A 21,320-nucleotide genomic window follows, 5' to 3' on the forward strand; every position below is an offset into this window, starting at 1 on the left:
CTGTGGGCTCGGGAGGAGGAGGAGGAAAAGGAGGAGGGAGGGAGGGAGAGAGAGGCAGGCGGAGGGAGAGAGGCAGGAGAACGAGCCCTGCGCGGCAGCGCGGCCAACTTTCCTTCTGCAGCGCAGCAGGAACAGCCTCCCATCCCTCGGTGTGTAACCCCCGCCCCGGGTGAGTATGGCAAAACCCTCCCCTCTCTGACCCCCCTCTCCTCCTCCTCATCCTCCTCCTCCTCCTCTCCAGGCCTTCTTCCCAGCCAGGTCTCCTCTGTTCCCGCACACCGGAGCGCAGCGAACCTTGGCGGGCACCGCGCCCCCGCCCCAGCCCGGCTGCGCCCGCAGCTTGCCCTGCCGCGAGGGGCTCCAGCACTGCTCCCAGCCACCAGGGCACTGCCAGCACCCCGGGACAGCGCCCCAAGACCATAGGATAGCTCCAACACGTCTGGAGAACTTTCAGTGTTTGTGGTTTATTTTTCAGCGTAATGATGAGTGCAATGTGCTGCAGCCCACGGCATTGAGGGGTGTTCCCTGTTTCCTGATAATCCTGCGTAACAGGGGTGAGCCGTACTCATTCATTCCTCTTTTCATTCCCAACAGGCCTGCTCGCCAAGTAATTTGCCTAAAAGCTTCTCTGCCACCACTTCTTTCTAGATACTTCAACATCCACAGCTCAAAATGCTGTTGGGAAATCACATGTTCCGTTTAGATCACTGCTTCCCTTTGCCCCTACAGGGAGAGGGACACGAGGATGTAAAGCCCTGGTGCATTTTTACTGCCTCCACCTCTCCGGGTTACGGCTTTTGCCTCTCACTGCCTGCTTATCATTTGTTATTCACAGTCCCAAAAGAACACATGCCAAATCTTTGCTGAAGGAGAATGTTCAAGAACGAAAATACACGTTAACTAACTTCAGCCCACCTTAGGGCTTTACTCCAGCCCTGTTTTCTGCTCTTCAACAAAATTTTATTGGTGCTCCAAACTCACATTGTGTTTAGTATATCCTAGTGGTATTCATGGACGATTTTTCTCTCCTTCTAAATATCTGGTCCCTTGTTCATTCCTGAGTTGATCCAGACTGCAGGGAGGTTTTGTATCTTAGAGAAAACAGTTTCTTCCATAATGTAATAGGCACTGGGAGACAATTCATACATATCCAGCAGAAAGAAATAGCCCCAAATTATGATCACCCTGATTCTCCAGAGTGTTTTTCACCTTTACTTTCTTGTGAATAGAAGTCTCTAAATCACCATCATTATGCCTTTACCAAGTAACAGTTTCAGGCCTTTCCATCCTGCTTGTACAGGAACATAACTTTAAGGGGGATTGGTTTGCAGCCAAAGGTATTTCAACTCCTACAGTGCAAATTCATCAGTCATCACTGCTATTGATTGGAGATACCAGCTGGTTTGGATGGATGGTGAACTCCTGCTGAAATACATTTTTTAGTGACCAAATGTGTTTGTGAAATAGGGAGAAATCCAAACAGGTCTGTAGGGATTTTTTTTTTTAAAGAAAAAAAATTTCATTTATGCAGAATGGACTGGGGAAGGGATTTCTGGATCATCAAGTTGAATTTTCTTGCTTCCAAGCTGTTTGTTTCCTTCTGACACTTCCAGAATATGTTGGGTTTCTTTCCATAATGTTATCAAAGTGAGATTCAGTGACATCAGGGAAGTAATGATTTCCTCTAACACTGTTCTTCTACGTTTGCCATTCTCCCTGAACCAAACTAAGCACATATTTCCTTCAGTCTAGGAAGACCATGAGACTTTGTATCCATGAAGAAATCTGGTTTCATTTGTTTTACTTGAATTTTGCAGCAGAACAAAGAAAATCTAAGTAGAGGAGCAATCCCAATCCAACAATGACAGGAGTTGCAACCATTGCTACAGACCAGGGCATACTTCTCCCTTTTTTTTAGTCTTCTTCTCTTGCCCAAAACCATCAAAGAATTTACCAATAATTAACTCATAATTAACAGAAGTTAATTATGCCACTTTCCTGTGGCACTACGTTTGCCATAAACTGTCCTGTTCTTTTTGCTTGAAAGCTGATGACTGTACCTGGTTTGGTTTTGATATTCGCAGCTCACTGGTACCCTGCAGATTTTTGGAGAAAGTTCTTCAAATAGCAACAGAAAAGGCCTTGTGGTGGGGCAGGTAAACTGCAGGAGGCTCGTTTGTGATTTCGTGGTTTCTTTTCAGGTGCAGCAGCATCACTGAGAGTCCTCCTCAATTCCAGGTTGTGCAATGCATCCTTAATGCATTGTGCTAGCACATTTCACAGCTTCTCGTGGCAAGAAATTGGGGGGCTCATGTGTCTAGCAACGGTAACTAACCCTTTATTTTTGTTTCTAAAGGTGCTTTCCTCTACAGCTGATGGAGATGCACCTCAGCAGGAAAGTTCTTGTGCAGACAGAAGCACAAAGTGCTGCGCTGACAGGGATCAACACAAAGGGATATCTGAAAGGGGCAAAGATGGGGAGGAAGAAAGTCCATCTCCCTGGCTCTGATGGCTGTTGGAACAGGGCAGCCCATGATGGCCTGTGAGCCTCCATGGTCCTTCAGTTTCTGTCTGTGAGGAGCTAGGGACTGGGAGCCATCAAGGCAGGATGTCAAAAAGGAAATGCCACCTGGAAGCAGAAATGACCAGAGACATACAAACAGCTTTTCTTACAGAATGGAGGTTTATAGGAGTCAAGAAAGGGATGGGACTTTGCAGGCACATATCATTATAGCTTCAGGGAAATCATTTTGCCACAAATCACTGTGAGCAGGGCTGTTACAGGGCTAGTGCTGACCCAACAATTGGCCACTGCCTTCAGTGGAAGCAGCCTAAGGAGCAGCACCTGTCTGGGGAGTCACACAGTCCTGATCTTTGCTCCCCTGGGTGCTCTGCACCACAGTCTGGGAGAGCCCTTGGAGACAGAGCTGCTCTGAAAGCCTCAGCACCAAACCACGCGGGAAGCAGCACAGCGTGAGAGCAGGAGAGTCCTTGTCTGGGAGCCACACATCCAGTGCTGCAGGAACAGCTCCGTGGTGCCCAACATTCCAGGGTTTCAGGAGAATCATTAACTGGTGCATCCACTGGTGTGCTAGATGCTCGTGGGAGTGTCACGTTACACTGTGCTCCTCAGCTGTCCAAAGCCAGAACCTGGGAGTGATGCACACTCCGGACACCAGAGTAAGAAGGTGGAGAGGCAGTGCCTTGCGAGTGCTTGGTGGTCTGTAGGAAGAGCAGCAGCACCACCTATCACCGGAGAGGGAAGGAGAGAGGACACACCAGGTGCTGCTCCTCCTGCCTGTTCTCCGTACAAGACTAGAGCCCAGATTTTCGGGATCACCACAGAGAAACTTCCTTCTTCTAGCAGAATAACCCGGCTTAAATCTTTCACTGCACTCCTGCTAAATCTTCCTGCAGTGCACAGCTAGCAGAAGGAGATGGAGGGGATGGAAAGGTGAAGGTTTTGGAGAATGGCTGAGAGCTGGAATTTACAGTGGTAATGAACCAGAATAAAAATAATAACCTTCAGGTCTACAATACCCAAAGAATTGCTCATCCCTCAGAGGGTACAACTAGGCCCCAGGACACTGTGCTGCGAGTTGTGCAGGGCTTTTGTCTCATGGGTTCTGTCAGTCAAAAATCCTGGCACCAGAATTATTAGTTTGGTCTGAACCATATGTAGCTTGATTATAATTCAGAGTGATGGAACAGAGCAATCAGGAAGTAGCCCAAAATCTGTAATTTCTTCTTGCCAAAGGCAAAAAGAATCTTTCCATGTAATTGGATCCAACCCCAAAGGCGTAGCCAGGAGTGCTTTTAACTTTCTGAGAAAGAAAAATTGGTTAGCTGGAATGGCTGAGCTGTGTGGGTGCTGAGGTTCATGTTGATTTGTTTGCTGGTAGTTCTGAAACCAGAATAAAAATGAGAGTTTGGATTAAGCCAAGCTGAGCACGTTTTTTACTTACTCTGTATTCACAGCAAATCGACAAGAAAAAGATACAATTTTTTGGCTGAGTGAATGATGTAGCTTAGCTCAAGATCAAATGTTTCATTGCTTTGAACTTTTTATAAACTGAATATGCATACTTACTTGCAACAGAGGAAAAATCTAAACACAATCACTGTCTGCCTAATTAAACTAGAAGTGGCAGCTAGATTTCATCTGCCAGGAGGATGAAGGAGGTCTTTGCATCTGGTGCTAAATTAATTTGGAGGGACCTGTTAGGAAAAGTGGGACAGCACTAATCTTTTATATATCCCAGTCTCTAGGAAGGGTTGTCTGTGTCTCCTTTGCTTTAGACAAGTTGCTTGAATTCAGCCAAAGCAGCCCAGTTTCTCATATGTCCAGGAGCTGAGAGACTCAGAGGCTCAGAAAAAACCTGCACTGCCTTTCTTTTGCCATCTGTGCCTTGCCTCACTGCATACAGCGCTCGTGTTTGAACTTTTTGGGATTCTTCCAGGAAGCCTTACAGCAAGATCTGGCACCAATGCTTTCCTGTCCAAAAGATGCTTTTTGACCAGTATGGGCACCTCCAAGGGAGAGGGAACTGTGTCATTTTTGTGCTGCCTTGCACTGGCCTTTGGAGGTAGAGAGGAAAGGCACAGGTTAGTGCTAATTGAGATGTGGCCATCTGTCAAAAAGAAAACGTGCCAAGGCCACCTTGTGACTTTTTTATAAAGGAAGGAACAAGCTGCTGGCGAAATATTTAGATTAGACATCGAACCGAGTCAACAAAATATCTGAGATGATAAAGTTCCTCTTGGATGTGATTAAGGATCTCTGAGTTATCTAGCATCTCACATTTAATGCCTTTTCATCCACGGTGAAACTGCTTTGTTGAAATCAGACACTTTTTTGGAGCTGAGTGCCATGAAATTTGACCCATTATGGATTGCTTAGGCACCCAGTATGTAGGAACCTGTGTATAAACTTGGTAAGAGACAGTACTTTCCCCAAAAATCAGATACTTATGGTAGACAGGACAGTAAAAGAAGGAGTTGGAGGCATCTAGTCACACAGGGGATCTCAAACCTGGATTTATATCTGGGCATGCGGATGGGTTAAATTAATTGCTGATGGGTAAAGTTAAATTAAATGGATTTCAGATTGTCACATTGAGTTGGTTCCCCTCCTTAAAGAAAGATTATTGGGCATGTGGAGAAGTCCTGGATCATCCGAGGGACTCAGCACAAGTCATCTGTGGGAGAAGCAGCACCCTGGGGCAGCAGCTGGAAGCAGGAGGATGCTGAGCTCAGTCTTCTGCGTGTGATTCCCATCTTGGCAATTATGATTTAAGGAGAATGCCAGTCTCTTTTCTTGCTGCCTGCAGCCTACACAGTGTAGGTGAAGCCCCATAGCTCAGAAGCCTCAACAGCAGCTGTGCACAAAGGACATGACAGGTTCCAAATTCTCCATCATCCTTCAGATTTAAACTAGACAGTGCGTGTCCTGTAACATTAGAAAAATGCTTTGGTGTTGGCAAAACCAAAAGAAAATTCCTTTTTCTTTCTGCACTAACAGGCTGTGAAAATAAAGAGGAGTTCATATTTCCACTTCCAGTGTCCTGCTGCATCTCCCCCAGTAAGGACACATGCCCACTGCTCCTCAGGATGCCTGACAGAGCCTGCAGACCTGTTAAGGCATGCAGGCAGTTTTAGGGCCTGGCCTCAGCATAGTCTGCCTTGACAGACCATGGAAAAAAACACTGGGCACAGAAAGAGAGGGTCCGGAACCTGAGAGAGAACAAGAGCAAGAAACTGATGGAAGTTACAGATAACTCCATGAGAAATAGTCAGATTTCCCAGGTGGGGAGGAGAAAGATACTGATATGAGAACTTGTGGAAGGGCAAAGGTGAGGAAACAGGCCAGAAGAATCATGGCTTGTAAGCAGTGTAGCCGAGGAAAAATGGCTTGAATACTCTTCAGTGGTCCCACAACATTTCACTAGATCCACTAAAAGAATTAATCCATCTGGCTGAAAAATACCTAGCTGCCAGGAATGCTCATTGAATTAACTGATTGAATTGCAGAGGGGAACATAAATTTATTTTTCTTATTAATTTCCCTGTGCTTACCTGTCTTTTAGATATGATGAGTGGGTTTTTTTTTCACATGGAGTAACTTCTTAAGAGAGAGGACAGGTTGTTTCCAAAGCAAATGTCCTAACAAATACCCTAGAGGTACTCTGGAGATTCTCTGCATGTCCTGAGTGATGGAGAAAGCCTAGGAGCTTGTGTTCCTAGTGCCTTAGCTCCCTGCTCTGACTATGGAGATATTTTGAGGCAAGAATGCTCCTCATGTCCTAACCTAGCCAGAACTTCTAGGCTCAGACCACCAGGGCATCTGTTGGGATGAGTACAGGAAAGTTCCTCAGGAAGTCTGGAGTCTCAAAGACCCTTATCATTCTAGGGAGATAATTTCTTTTTTTTTTTTTTTAAGTATGATCTTGACTAAAAGGCAGCTTTTTGTCTCTTATCCTTCTTGTTCATAGGAAGAGGTCTGGATCCCAAACTCCTTTTCCTTTTCACCTTACTCATCAGTGTCCCAGAAGTTCAGATCTTTTTTTCCTTACAACAAAGGGATCACCTATAGTTTGTGGTTCTCTGGTGGTCTCTTTGTATATTACAATATATGTCTGCATATATAGCAGAATTTTGGGATGTCTTCTCAGGAAAGAGATCTGTAGTGGAAAAGGAAGACATTTTCCATCTAGAGACAACATTAAAGGTGGACAGGGATATGTCAGGGCTCTGGTGTTCAAGAAAAATCTCCCAACTGAAATCAGTCAAGGGTTGTGCTTCCAAATTAATTGCATGCTTCTGTCCTTAGCATCTGGGCATGGAATCAAAACTGATGAGCCAACAAAGCAGCACTGAGCTGCTCCTGAGAGCAGTCACCATCAATAACGAGAAATACTAGGAGAAGTACTCTTTGAAATTCAAATCACAAGGAGCATCATTTAAAAGGGAACGCGGGGGGAGCAGAAATACCATGCACCATACATTAATTGTCAGGCATGTGACAAAATCTTTGGTGTTGCTGTTACTTAGCATCATAAAATTTATTCCCAGATTATTAATACCATACCAGGGATGAAGTAATTAAACTGGCAGCCCATTTCCTCCGAACTGGAGGCCAGGCCTTCAGCTGGTGTAAATCAGAACAGCTACACTGCAGCCACTTGGTTTTACAACCAGTTGGGAAACAGAGCCATTTATTCTACAAAAGGAGAGCTGAAAAAGGACTCATCACTCTATGTTGTCCCTTCTGCCCCAGAGTGAGGGTGAGCAAGCAGGGATAAAGTCACTGCTCACCTGGAACTGCTCCCAGAGCACGCTGCAAACAATCTGGAAACAGCTCCCAGCGGATTTAACAAATTAAATTTGGAAGGTTAAATATTTAATAACATGCTAGTGGTTTCTTCCAAATTGGCACACCCTGTATCCTATTCGTTTTATACTCAAACCTACCAGAAATACTCACAGATCTCTTATGGCAGAAATGCTGTGTTATGTGGGCAGGAAAAAAGCTGATTTAGAATTCATCACCCTGCCCTCCCCTTTCAAGCCCTCTTGCTTTCTGCCTGCCTTCCGGGATACATTTGGAGTCATGCCTTCAGTCTGACCCAAATTCTTAAGCTCCTGTAGCATTCCAAACAGCCAGAGGTACCAGACATGATCATCTTATTGTATGGTTGCACAAAATGTGTATATGTTCAACAACCACTTCTTCCAGATGAACTTCTTTGGACTTTTTTTTTTTTTTTTTTTCTAAGATAGAGTTTTACACTCTTCTGTAGTCAAGGCTGAGTTTTCCAGGCACCATCTGGCCCTGAAATTTTCCATTAAAATTGCTTTTCAGCATAAATTCTTTGAGGTTTTGGGGTGTTGTGTGGTTTTGTTCTCTCTTTCTTTTCAGCAGGTGTTTGTTCTCATTGAGAACTTGGCATCTTACAAAATGAAAATTTAACCTTTCTCCACAATGTTTAGGTGTTGCAACTCCTCATTTTTTATTTATGGAAAACTGCAGTGTTTAAGGGCGCGTTTTGTTTTGGGCTATCACAACTTCTGATTAAGAACCTCTCCATATTTCACAGCTCTTTCCACATTCCACAAGGGGCTAGCCAATTAAAGACACTTTTGATGAATAACCCAATACTTTTGAAGTCCAAGTATCTGTATTTTTGGTGCTAGATCACTGCCAATCTTTTTCTTCTTCTTTCTTTTACTACTGCCAAAATATCACTATGTTACACCAGTTTTTATGGGTGTCTTGGAAATTTTTCTTTGCTTGATTAGTACAGATTCTCTCTTTCACAATAACTTGTCTCCATTTTAAATGCCTCTTACCTGCAAGCAATTAATCTGCCAGCTTTATCCAGCTCTTGTAATCTACCTGTTCCATAAATTACTGGAATCACTGGGACAGGAGCCCTCCTCTTTCTTACATTTCTGTGTAACATTTACAATGGAGGCAGAGATAATCTAAGACTCGGGATTTACAACAGCCACTGCTTCATAATTAACGAATGATAATAATATTGAAAAGGTGGCTTTTCCCTCCTTTTTCAGTCCAAAATTTTCATTTTTTCCAGGGAAATAGAGAGCAGGGTCCCACTGGGGAATTGTCTACTGATCACCAAGAGTGATCACCAAAACTTACAGCAAATGTTGCTGAGCAGAAATCAGTCCAGGCTGCTCAAGATAGTTGACAAGGCAGAGCTGCTGGACCTGAATTGCCATGTCCAGCACAGTTCTAACCTCAGAGGTGGTCAGTCAAAGCTTTGTCACCTCCAACTACTGGAATGTCCAGCTACAACATGCCTCCAGAGAAGGCAAGGAAGGAGATATCTGCATTTTGTGTAAAACAACTTCAGCTGGGGTGAATTGGCATGGCTGATGTGATTAGACTGATATTCATTAGGTAAAATCCTAAGGATCCTATGGCCCATGACTCTATCCTAACTCTACTTTTTCAAAAGTATAACACATATGAACAGTTGGCTTTACACTTAACAAAAATGGAAGTGTGCCTATAATCTCACTTTTTCATGCGCCAGAAGACTTGGATGCAGGCTGCAGAGGCTGTGACTTCAGGTGGTTTAGTAAGGGTTTATGTTTGGTCCATCTTTCTTCTCTGTCTGAACACATCTTCTCTTATCATTATCATTGCTTCATATTTTTGTGGATGAAGCTAAGGAATCCTTCTCTGGGATCCACTGAAACTGTAATATCTCATTTTTAGGGCCAGTTAAGTGGGATCAGAAAGTATTCAAGCATCTTGGAAAAATCCTGAGGAGATTGTTGTCTTTGATCCCTGAAATCTGAACCTTCAAGGAAAATGTTTACTGCAAAGCAAATTTAAAGACTGCTGAGGTGCTTTGATGGAGTGTGTGCCTTGGCTTTTCTCCTCCTGCCACTGCTTTGCTGCTAGACAATATTATGCTTTGGCTTTTTCAAACACAGATGTTCCAAGTGTCTCAAGTATGACCTGGAGTATTCTCCTAAAATCATTCCTAACACTCCTGTCCTGGGTAGGACACAATACTTCTCCCACTGAAGACTCATTAATTTCTCTAATTCCCTTGGACTTGGGGGTCTGCTGTTTGCTCCACAATGACCCTTGAGCATAGTTTTGCTCCAAATGTAGTCATTGTAGAAGACTTGTGTTCATTTCCATCCTAAACCAGCTGGTCCTCTGGCATTTCAGTGTCAAAGCAAACTTCAGTGAGGGAAGTAAGTTAATTTTCAACTGTATGTTTCAGTATTTCCAGCTCTTGGCTGAAGTCAGAATTTCAAAGACTCACAGAATATCTGGTCTCTGAAGGGACCCATAAAGGCCATCTAGTCCAACCTCCTGCAGTAAGCAGAGACATCTTCCACTAGAACAGGTTGCTCAGAGCCCCATCCAACCTGACCTTGAAAGTTTTCACGGATAGGGCATTTATCACCTCTTTGAGCAACCTGTTCCAGTGGTTCAACAATTTCACCATCAAAATTTTCTTCCTTATACCTAATCAGAATCTCTCTTCTTTTAGGTCAGATTTCTTCAGAGCTTTTTATTTCCTAAGGGAGAATAAAAATCACCTCAGTGACAGCACAGACTTGATGTGGAGAGGCTTCAGAGGAGCCTCGGGTCCAGCTGAAATGCTGCCTATGGACATCAGAGGTAAAGGCATCACTCCAGGAATTAATGTGGCCCCTGACCAGACTGTAGGATGCTGGCACCAGCCCACTCCAGGCTGGGAAATGGGACACTGAGAGCTGTAGCTTCCAGCTGACCCCAGATTTGGGCCCAGCAAGAAATGCAGGGCCTCAGAGAAGCAGCAACTAGAGCACTGTAACCAGAATCTCAGCAGTTTGTCAGAGCTACAGACTTGTCCTCACTGCTGGGTGAAGTTGAGCTGGAAGCTGAGGCTGAGAGCCCAGCTGTTCTCTGGAGCTGGGACAGCCCTGGCCAAGGAAGGGAGGCTGTGCCAGAGCAGTTGCTTTGTCTCCCTCGCCCTCCCCACAGGTCCTGTGTCTGTCCCAGCACGGATGCTGAGCAGGGGCCAGTGGAAACCCTCAGCAAAGCACTGAGCAGTTCATGCTGTTGCCTGATAGATTTTAAGCTGTGCTTACTTGGCAGCCCCCTCAGGACCAGTTACATAAGACTGGATGTGTTTGTTCCTAACGCGGCGCTGGGGCTGGTAAACCCCTCGTGTGCTGGGAACAGCTGAAGAGCCTGCATTTAAACCTGGAGCTGCAGCACTGCTTGGCTCACACTGCCAGCTCTGACCTCCACTCCCAGGGCCCATGGTGGGACAGCAGGGTCACTGTCCCCAGCAGTGAGACACTGTGGTGAGCAGTGGCCAAGTCTCAACTGCTCAGCTGAAGTGAAAAAATCATATTTTAGGATTGGCTTTTCGCATATATTAAAATGAATATTCTATGTGTAATGTTAAAAAGTTATGCTGTATTAATTCTCTTAAGTAGTGTGTTAAATATAGTCTTAGGTAACAACCTAATGTTAAAATAGACTCTCTGCGATGCAGGATTTTTTTACTAGCTCAAGCAAGGGATAAGATAATCAAGAAACTCTTCACACAGGTAACAGCGACAGGACAAGGACTGCCTCCTTATCGGAAAAGGCAAACATTCTTCTACCTTCTCTCCATCTTTATGGAACCACCAGGATTAAGGGGAAGAAGCTGACAAAAAACAGAGACATTCTTAATTTGCAAGGAATTTATGCATCATGTATGAGATATATGAATATGCAACAGGCTATTGCTTTTAAGGTTTTTCCTTTGTTCACAAGGCATGCTTGTTGTGGCTTAAGTGCCCGAGAACATCCGGATGTCCATAAGTCTTTGCTTTTTATTGTCTTGTAATTGTCCTAACTCTAAATTTTTATTACTCTAATTGTATTATTATTTTTATAACCATTTTGTTATTATTAAACTTTTAAAATTTTAAAAACCAAGTGATTGGCATTTTTCAGAGCTGCCATCTTTCCCCCACGAGGGTGGCTCGAGCAAGGGACATCTGTGTGTCCATACTTGTGTTTGTGGCCTCTCAATGTCCTCTTGGGTGTTTCCCCACTTCAGGGAGCTGGTGCTTGCTTGCTTTTCAAGTGGCAAGTACTCCATCCACTAGGACTGGGTAAGAAAAAGCATTGCAGACTCCTCTTGGGATTTGTCCTAGGTTGCAAATTAAAATGTATTCTATTTGCCATCTGTTAGAGGTGTGGCAGTTATCTTCTGTTCATTGGGCAGTTTTCTTTATCTCTCCCACAAACCAGTCCTCCCCCTGAGGAGATATCTGCTGTTAATGGCCTATTGAATGTCACTGCATGGCTGATAAAAGTTACAGCATCCCATTGTGACATGCTCCGCCCAGAGGGAGGAGCCAAGCATTCCTAACTGGATAGAATCTGAGTTTTTGGGACACCAGACTCAGCCTTTCATCTGGATTCCCAGAGGAGCAGCTGGGGTTTTCTATTGGATCTTCAGAGGAAGACTACACCCTTCTACAGGATCACTGTTCTGATAGAAGCACATCTGCCACTCCAGGAGGACGGCAGCCATTCCAATCTGGACTGTTGCCAACACGCTGACCAACAGGGTGTCAGGTTGTATTCTGACTCTGTCAGTGTTTTTTCTTTTGTATTATTGCATGTATTTTGTTTGGTTGTTTTTTTTTTTCCCTTTTCCTAATAAATTGTATTTCTGACTTGGAGTCTCTCACTGGTTTTGTTTTCAAACCAGAAAAAGGATAGCAGAGACCTGCTGCTGCAAGAATCTTTAAAATTACCTTCACATGTGATGAGGAGTGTTTCAAACCTGTTTGTACTCAAAATTATGTTCAGTTGGGAAAAAAAAAGGCCAGGTAGAGGAAAAAACCTTCAAAGATCCCTTGTCAATACCACACAACCTCATTGTTTTAAGTTTTGCCTAATTATCTACAATAACACAGAAGGAGAGAGGCAAACTATGCCACCCTGGTGAGATCAGTTGTTGTCTTGCCAGATTTTCAGAACGAGCCTCTGAGGAGTCTCAGAAAAGAGAAAGGATGGCACAGCAAACATGGCTGAGTAGCAAAACAGCAGCTTTGATGTGTGAGATGGGAAAAGCTTCTTTTTTGGGGGAAAACAGTGTATTTTATTGCAGTTTTTCACAGTCCATTCAAAAAGTGAAGGACCAACCATTACAGCCAGCAGCATGGGCCAGTGTCTCAGCTGCAATGGGTGACAGAGTTTGTCAATCACTCCTCGGGGTACAGCTGCTTGCTCTTCCCAGCATTCTGCCAGAAGAGCCCTGGCCAGACAGAGATGTTGGCAGCCCTCAGCCCTTTGCGCAGCTGCAAGGAGAAAACAACAGAGCTTTCCCAGCCCCTGCAGCAGCCTACAGCACCCTCTGTGCATTTCTTTGAGGTTTCTAGTCACAGTCCCATCAGAGCTATGGAGAAACCTGGAGCTGCTCTGGGCAGTGGAAGTTGTGCTCGTGACCTGCCCATCTCCCTTTTGTCATTACTGGTCTGCTTGTACCCTGGCAAGAAGAACTCCAAAGAACAACTGTTTCCTGCTGGTGATGTGAGATGCTATTAATTTGTGCCATGCTGGAGTTGGAAGCTCCCTGGCACACTGTAAATTTGTAATTGGCTGCTATCTCTAAGGGGAACCTGACTGGGCAGCTGCAATCTGATGGCACTACCCAAAGGGAGACAAGGAAGGGTCAGCTCTTTCTCTTGGGGAGAGAGCTTTGACTGTTTAGAAGATGATGTGGAGGATGGGGAGGCTTCTTAAACTTTTCTCAATAGCTCATTTCAGTAATTGAGACTTGTACTAGATGCATGCTTAAGCAGACCATCAATCTCAGCTCTGTATGCCACCAAATTACTGGCAAAAGGGGATAAGATGGGCTAGGCTTGAATAATAAATCTGCCCTAATCATCACATTAAGGGTTATCTTCAGGGGACTGCTGTTATAAATCTGGTTATAAAGAAGATACTAAATAAGGAGCATTGAGGGGAGTCTTATCCATGTCAGAAAGTATTTCCTGAGTTGTCTCAGTATGCAAAAAACGGCTGGGATAAATCTATCTGTTGAAACATTTCAGTAGGCAGAAAAGTCATTTTCTGAGGAGCTGAAAATTTTCCCACCCCATTTGTGTTCCTCTTTTATTTTTACTTCATATGTTGTGTTTAGCAATAAAGATTTTTCAGTCAATTTATTTCCAAAGCAGTTCTTTCTAACTTTTGCTCTTTGGGGGCTCAGTCTTTCAGCGTCTTATTCCCCAGCTCGTGGCTGAAGGTCAAGGGATAGCAGAGTCCTCAGCACTTCTCCAGGAGGTGATTAACTCCATGCCAAAAAACAAAAAAAAAAACAAAACAAAAAAACAAACAAACAAACAAACAAAAAAGCATTGTTTAAAAGTAAGAGGGACCCCAGAATAAAAAGAATTCATATTTAAACATTTGTACTGACTGGATGATCGGGTGATGCCTTCTGCTCCCCAGGGGCCACATTAGAGATCTGGCCATGTCCATCTCTGTGTGGTAGTCCAGTGAGTGAGCATAACCCAAGATGTCTCTTGGGTTCTGGGGCCTGCAGGCATGGGATGGTAACTGCTGTCAGCCCAAAACTTGCTCTGACTTTTCTTCCAGGTGCACCAAGCTGGGTCTGGCTCGAGTCACTCAGTCCCAGCCTAGGAAGGTTCTTCCTGCTCTTTTCCAACTCCTGCTCCTCCTGCTCTCTGGAGTGACTTGGAGGAGAAATGAGAGAAAGCTATTAGCTTCATAAAGCTCTTCTCTTCACATTCATTTTTTTAGACATACACTGTTGGATTTTTGCATTAAGGAGGTTTGAAAAGCTATTCACACAAAATAAAGAATCTGGAATAAAACCATCTCCACAGATTGCATTTTGCATGCTTTCCACTAAGACAGAAGGGTTTGTACTTAGCTGCAGGACCTCTCTGGCATTGCCTCCAGCAGCATCTGCCCCAGGTAGATGCCTGGAGCAAGAGCTGCAGACTGACAGGAGCAGCCAGGAGAGCTGCAGCGGGTGCTGTGACTGCAGAGCTGCTGGGTGGGGCTGATGAGAGTTACCTCATAGAGGGGTCAAATAGATAAATAGTCAAATTTGATTAATATTCTATTTGATTAGTAATCAAATAGATTAGCTATTTCCATTGAGTATGAAGAGGCACCTTACTTTTTAAATTATTTTAATACCTTAGGCAATAGATATGCCAGGAAAAGTAGCCTGATTGCATGAACTGGACTCACCCCAGGAATGGAAGGGACAAAAGAGGTTTGCTGTATTGTGGGGTGGAAGCAGTAAACACAAGGGCAAGTGGGATATGTCAGAGAAAAATCTACAGAACATCATAAAGTAATATACTTGGGAGGATTCTGGGTAACAGGGAGTTTTACTTGGTCTATGTTATTTTGGAAATATAGTAAACAAGGTCCCTCATAAAATCAAAAAAAGTTTTGACTCTTTAGCACAAAATTCCAGACACTTCCCCTAATCATGGCTTTGACATACTCCCAAGCAACAGCATGAGGGATGAAAAGAGAATTTAGTGGGGCCAGGGCAGTGCCATTTACCCTTTGTGCGTGGCCCCTGCTTAGTTATTGTCCTCATGCCTTTATGAACATCTTTGCATCTCCTAAAATTGTTCAGATTTGCCCATCTTTTCTAACAACCCTGTGTGCCCCATAGGACAGGCTCTTAAAAAGGCAAAGGAAAGACCAGGGGTAAGCAGCAACCTGCCTTTTATCAAAACCTTTCTTTTATGTGGGATTCTTGTATACACCTCCTGAACAGTGTGGAATTAAACATCCCATCTTACAGGTTGGCTTTAATTTTCATTTAATTTACTTGTGATCCTACAACATCTCTTTTATTTCCAGTGCAGTGTGTCCTGAATGTATCAGTTTTATTAATATGGCCTGCTCACATGACCCCACAGTCTGCTGATCATCTTTGCCCTAAAGAATTTCATGTTCACAGCCTGTTTCTTGTGGTATCAATAAAAACCCCTCTTTTTCTTTTCTCAGAAAAGGATGTTTTGTTTTCCACCTTCTTCTTAAGAATTAAAGAAAAAAAAAAAGGGGGGGGAGAAAGGAGGGAAAATCCAAATTCTCCTTTTGACATTCTCTTTTTCCAGCAGTTCAGTCACTGTGTGCCACATTTGTTGTCTTTCTAACGTATCCCTGCAGCAGGTTTCTGCTTCTCCACCAAAGTTTTGGCCTGTCAGCTCCCCACTGTTTATGCAGTTATCATTAAACGTTCCTGTCAGATCCAAACCTTGTTGTTTTTTTCTCTTCATCTTTGCCAGCACTCTGTAACCCGCTCTCACCTCAGCACAGGGTCATTAACATACAGAGCACGGCAGCTGCTGTTGTTGTTCTCATTATTACCATAATGGCTCAGGCCAGAGGAGAGAAGCAGCTTTAGGCACTGTGCAAATAACAGACAATCCCTGACAAAAGAGAAAGCTCTAGTGTTGTTCAAAATAATCATGAAATCATTCCTGTGAGTATCCCCACTCTTCCTTTAAAATATTCATTTCTAGACATTGGAAAGCTACTATTAAATGCAATGTGTTACCCTTCTGGCTTTTTGACAGTGTCCTGGGTACAGAGACAAAGGGGTGGAGCTTTTAGCCCTGTCTATTCTATACCACACACTCTCTTCAGAAAGTATTTTTATTTGTTTGTGGTGAAAATGGGTAAAAATATCTCTCTCTTTTCTACACTCTTCTATGAATATTCTTGCGGTTATTGTGATTTTTCAGCAAATTTGGGTTCCAGCCTATAATTTCTCCCAGTGTTCCTCCATTATCAGAAGAGGTGGTGGGGAAAGGGGAGCAGCCTTGAGTGGATTTAATTTCTCAGATGGGTTTTAAACCAGCCCACAGAGCTGACTGTTGTGCACTATTCTTTCCTCAGCACCTCACTTTCCAGCTACTTTTAGTAATGGCATTGGAGTTGGGGGCAGGTGAATCCCCACAACTCTTCCCTTGCAGTGTTTCCCTTTCTCCTTAATTAATATGGGGGATTGTCCGTATTGAGCCACTCTACAGAAGTCTGGATTGACCAATGTGGCATAGAAGAGCAAGATTTGTGGCCTTGGATCGTAGTGTAACATTGGGCTGGCACCCAGGACAGACCTAGAGGATCAGTAATAAATCATGAAATAGGAGGGAGCATGGCATGGGGGTGGAATCAGATGCTCTTTATGGTCCCTTCCAGCCCAGACCATTTTGTGCAATGGTTCTATGATTTCTCAGTGTGGGAGCTGGAGGACAGAAGTGGAGGTGAGACCTCCCTGGCTCTCAGAGCTGCAGACACCAGAGGAGGATCTCCTGGCCTTGGACAGGAATTCGCTCCCTCCATGCCTCCCCACATCCCTGCTTCATCCTCCTTCTGCAACACATCACCCACCTACGGAGCAGCCAAAGTCATAAGAGTCTTCCACCCTAAAAAATCCCATGATTCTGTGATTGCATGATAATGGGCATCCAGGAAGGTCCCCAGTCTCTTCTTTCTCCTGGTAATAATTCTGGGAGGTTATTGCATCAAAGCTGTTTGAGTTCATTGTCTTGAAATATAATATTTCTTTGAATAGGGATGGAAGAAAGGGAGGGACACCATAGTGAGGGAACTTCAGGATGTGAAAGGTTCTGTCCCTGGTTCAGGAGGTATTCTCTGGCCAAGACAGCATTCTTCACATCTTTAGGACGACCATAATATTTCTGGCTGGTAGAGGAACCCTTAATTGATCAATACATGGAAGAAACTACATTTATGCAAAGTTATTGTCCCCAGAAAATAAAGAAAAGCTAAGAATAGCATAGTACATTTTGACAGAGCTTTTTTTTTTTTTTTTTTTTTTTTTTTTTTTTTTTAGTTCAGTTCTTTCCAGTTTGTCTTTTTTTCTCATCAGGAAAGCTTAATTGCCATTTTCACTTTCATTTCATTACCAGGGCCAGGTTTTGGTGCTCTGTAGGCAGCCACTAATTGTTCACATGAGATGAAGGCTTCTTGGTGCAAGGAGCACTGCAGGTATGGATGGCACAGATCCTGCTCTGGATGGAGGCAGGGAATTAGAAAATTTTCATGGCAAAGGAGAGCTCTAGGATCCCAACCATAAAGAAAGGCAAAGGCTTGCTGGGGTAGCTTTCCCCGCTTTTTAATGCTGGCAATTTGAACCGAAGCTCTTAAACTGATAGAAAACTTTGGTTTTCCATTGAAGTAATCCTGGGAGTGAAGAAATGTCCTTAGGTCTGTGTCCCCAAGCTGCTGGATGCCCATTTCCATAGGTTCCCATTGGTGTGCCTAGCAGAGAGGCTGTACAGAGGCAGGGAAGAAGCTGACTAAGGAAATTCAACCTCCAGGCACTCTTCAGTGGAGCACAAAAATGACCAGCTATAGAGGGTAAACAGAAAATATCAAGTTCTCCATCCTGCCTCCCACTTCTTTTTAAAAAAGTATATTAATATTATATAAAATTATATCTAAATAGATTTTGTATAGTTAATATCAAAATTATACAGATAAATTTTAACATATTTTTATAATGTTACATGAATTTTACACACAAAATTTCTGAACGTCTGTGAAGATTTCAGTGGCAGAGGGGGTATTTGGGGAACAGGACTGGAGGAGGAAGAGAAGGAACAGAATCAGGATCAGGAAGAGTAGAAGGTCTACCCCTTCCTCCTGCCAGCCTGCTTTCCATGTTCCTTCTCACCAGATAGGCTGCAAGTCTGGGGCACATCTGGTACCTTGTTAACACTGCCTTTATCAGCAGCAGATTCAGAAGTAAGGTAAAATACTTGAAATTTATGAGGTTGAACATGTGGCTTGGCTCCCCTTCTCTGGCTGGGAAGGGAAGTCCAGCCTGATGGCTGGAGTTACCTGTTAAATCTAAATAAGTAATGCTGGGAGGGAAGCTCGAGTGCTACACATTGGATATCAGCATTAACACTTCCCCCTATCATGGCCTATATTCCCAAGCAGCAGCATGAGGGACAAAAAGATAATTTAGTGGGGCCAGGGCAGTGCCATTTACCCTTTGGGCATGACCCCTGCTTATTTACACAGTGCTAGGGGCTGCCAGGAGCGTGAAGGTGGTGAGACTCAGCAGCCAGCCTTTATTTCAGCATTTGAGACAACCTCTCCATGTTTGTTGCAGCAAGCACCTCTTGACTTGGAAGTACCAAACAGCTTTGGCAAAGACTTGAGATCAAGGAGCTTTTTGAGGGTGGGATGTGCCTTCCCTTCATTTTCTTGCCAGCATTGCCCCACAGCAGTGTTGGCAGTGGGATGAACGACCTGTCTTCATCTGGCAGACAACACCATGAAAGTTTTAACATTACCATTAACATTATGCATGGGCTGATTACTGGGTGCTGAAGAAGCTGTGTGGAGCAGGATTGTCTACATGTGAACCTCTGTGGCTGAGCATTGTTCTGCACACAGAAAGGCTGAAAACTTTGCTCCCTCCAAGTTCCTGCAACTGGTTTGGTGATAGTGGAGCATATTAATGCTGCCACCTGGTATTCCTGACACATCTGAGGGCTCATATTGCAGTATGAAACTCCCTGGGGAAGGAATGGATGAATGGGCAGGTAAAAATGATCAAGGAATCTGTAATTCACATGTTTGAAAGAGGGTTGTCATTTTGCTCACTTTGTTCTCTGCTAGACATTTGTAAAGATAATTCTTTCTGAAAATGGAACCCCCTTTGACATTTCTGAGAGCTCCTACACCCAGAGCTTGCTCTAATCCTTGGCTTTTGGAGGCAACCACAGCGATGTTACAAATGACTGAAACCCCACAGATCTTTAGATCTCGCCAGTGACCAGAACTTTAAATCTAAAAGCCCCGTGGACTAGATATAAATGCTTTTGCCTTATCCCAAAATCGGCTTCTACAGGACCAGAAGATGAAGTGTTTGTCCAATCATGGCTGCCTCTTACAGTGATGATATAAATTATTAGTTTGATGATATAAATTAGTTTCTTGCATGTGTGCCTCTGATACCCACTGAAGCTCCAACAGAGGCTGGGTGCAGCCTACCTGAAACAGATGGAGAATTTCTCAGCTCCTAACTCCAGAGACAAGTAACAGTGCTTCTCTCAGTGCCTTTAGCTGTGTGACTCCTAGTACGAGGCTTAAGTCTGATATTTTCCCTCAGCTTGGGGTTGAAACCAGCTAAACTGCTCAGAATTTCCAGAACATAAATCCAGTAGCGTGGTTGGGAACACCTCTGTGATTGCAGTCTCAGTTTTAGAGAAGAAGAAATTCTTCTGGTGGGTTTTTCCTTTTCTGCTGATGTGTTTAGTTTGCTGTTTGTTTTGGGGTTTTGCTTTGTTTTCTGATTTTTTTTTCTATTAAGATAGCTAAGGAACTCTTTGAACTACTGCCCTCAATATGGCTTTCCAACACTGAAGCATGGACAAAGTTCTGGAGTGTGATTTTCACCCTTGGCTCTCAGAACTGTTCTTAACCACCTCTGGCAGAGTTTGCTTTGACTTTTGTATGTTCAGGATCAAACCCAGAAGCAAGATGAAGAAGATGTAGACTATATTTTTGGAAGTAGAGCCTTCTAGAACACCTCCCTCCCAATAGCCTGGGTGTTATAAAATAGAATTGAACCGAAGTAGGACTGAAGTAGGAATTGGAGGAAGTGAATGTAGATTTTCCAAGCCTCTGACTGTGGAAGCAGCAGGTTCTCCATATTTATTGATTACCATGTGCTGTACATCCTAGGAAGGGGGATTCAGAGCTTAAGGTGGGCATATTTATTGTGTCTGGTTCAGAAGTCAGCATGAATAAATATGAAGCAGTGGAATGCAATTGGACTGCTGACAAGTTATTTTGACTTGCTTACATGCAAGAGGAAGGAGAGAAGAAGGGAGGGAGGGAGGAGGGGAGGGAGGGAGCCAGGCTGGGCTGTGAGCTCTGCACAGGGACAGAGGGGCTGAGGGCTTGGTGAAGAGCACATTGGAAGGGACACAGAAGGATCTTCAAGTCCAACTCTTAAGTGAATGGCCCATATGGGATTGAACCCACAATCCTGGCATTATTAGCACCCTGCTCTGACCAGCTGAGCCAATTTCAGGGTCATTTGTCACTCTAATGGATAAATCAGGGTCTGGATCCATGGGAAGGCTTGGTAATTATTTTCACTACTTTTTGTTTGTTTTCTTTTGGCATTTTTTGGCATGAAAATAAATTATAAAACATCTATCAATACAGGAAAGTTGTAAAGGAGTAAATTTTTTTAAATATTTCTCTAACATGAAGAAAAAGACTCCTTCCATTTGGATTACATACACAATGTATGCTTTTTCATTCTGCTCTGGAAGGATTTGCTTGGGGAATATGAAATATTACATACCAATTGCTTGTGATAAATTTAATCCTGTCCCCAGCACCAGCATTAGGGGCCTAATTTGGATTTACAGCAAAGCCTAGATAGCAATTTTTTTTAGTGCAGCAGCATAAACAGTCCCTCATGTGAATGAGAATCAGGACAATTGTGTCCCCAAAGGTATCAGAGGACATTTGTGAGAGCTAAGAATTTAATTCGCTAACATCTTCATTTTCTTAAGGATGTGTGGGGGTGTTCTTGTCAGATCTGAAGCTGGACAAAAGAGCCCAGAACACTTCAAATCAGTGACTGGGAAGATAAGGGGGGGGTCTGGAGTCCTAAGGCTCTTTCAAGCAATAGGAGGCAGTGGCTTTTCTCCAGGATCCCTGCCCCGAGCCCAATTGCCTTTAGTGGATCCCTAAGACAAGGTCTGTGGGAAGATGCAGC

The 21,320-nt window shown here is 43.8% G+C and overlaps 1 long non-coding RNA gene across 2 annotated transcripts; it reads left to right on the plus strand.

Annotated features, from left to right (window-relative positions):
- Positions 1–32: 32 nt before the first annotated feature.
- Positions 33–12,214, plus strand: LOC116808073 (uncharacterized). 2 transcript variants are annotated; one of them, XR_012055244.1, is made up of 4 exons: positions 49–169; positions 476–554; positions 10,038–10,168; positions 11,089–12,214. It is a non-coding gene; the product is annotated as an uncharacterized lncRNA (long non-coding RNA). The 2 variants fall into 2 exon arrangements; XR_012055243.1 differs by lacking the exon at positions 476–554 and having other exon boundaries at positions 33–169.
- The last annotated feature ends 9,106 nt before the right edge of the window (positions 12,215–21,320 follow it).

This window comes from Taeniopygia guttata, chromosome 3 (genome assembly GCF_048771995.1).
Source record: "Taeniopygia guttata chromosome 3, bTaeGut7.mat, whole genome shotgun sequence".
NCBI classification, from domain to species: Eukaryota; Metazoa; Chordata; class Aves; order Passeriformes; family Estrildidae; genus Taeniopygia; species Taeniopygia guttata.